The following is a 967-nucleotide window of genomic DNA, read 5'->3' on the forward strand; positions in this document are numbered from 1 at the left end:
GTACTTGATTGGAGAGTACTGTTACTAGACCAGCGGTTGGGCAAGAAGGTGATTAGTTAGGACTATGTATAATCGCCAACTAATAGTAACCACTTTACGAGAATATTGTATGGGAGTACCACAGGAAGTCTCCCAACCCCTGGGTCAATCAGCGGATGATATAAGATAAATGATATGTAGTATGGTATCAGCCAGAGCAGGATTTGAATCTGTACTCAGGAGCCATTCTTATTGCAACGACTGGCTCTACTGAGGGTCACGAAGCCGTATAGGACGGTGTCGCATGAGGCGGTGCAGGTGCTGGCCGGAGCAATGCCCCTGGACCTAATACTCAAGGAGGATGCTACGAAGTATGATGTGAAGCGGCAGGGGCTGGGACTGCTACCGGATGGACTCCCAGCTACTGGGTGAGACCTCGAACCTTTGGAAGAAGTTCCTGCGGGAAGAGTCCATCGAAAAGTGGAATGGATGGTGGAGGACTAATGAAAAGGGTGGGACCCTGAGGAAATTCTTCCCCACCGTCCACTCAAGATTGATGAGGCAGGATGGGTCATCACAGACTATTGGGTCTCGCAGATCCTGACAGGACACGGGGGATTCAGGAGAAAGCTGCAAAGCTTCGGACAGAACATCGACCCCCGGTGCACCAAAAAAGGCAGGGGATACCAAAAGGCATGTGGTATTAGTACAAGAGCCGGGAAGAAAAAAAGGCAGTTATCTCACCCCAATTTTTGATTATTTTAATGAAAACTATGTACACTTAATAGTCAAAATTGATGAGTCTGCCAAGTATAGCTAGGGGGATTAAAAAATTGCGGCTGTTTTAAAACCTTAAAAAAAAACCTTAATTTTTCATTCGGAGCCCTATATCAAAAAAACTACCAACAACTAGAAAATCTAAGAGAACATTATTTAAAGAAGAGTAAATTTGCTGAAATATTAGCCCTAAAAGAGCTATTTATGTCCA

This window comes from Halyomorpha halys, unplaced genomic scaffold (assembly GCF_000696795.3).
Source record: "Halyomorpha halys isolate HHAL.00 unplaced genomic scaffold, Hhal_1.1 Scaffold5.1, whole genome shotgun sequence".
Lineage (NCBI taxonomy): Eukaryota > Metazoa > Arthropoda > Insecta > Hemiptera > Pentatomidae > Halyomorpha > Halyomorpha halys.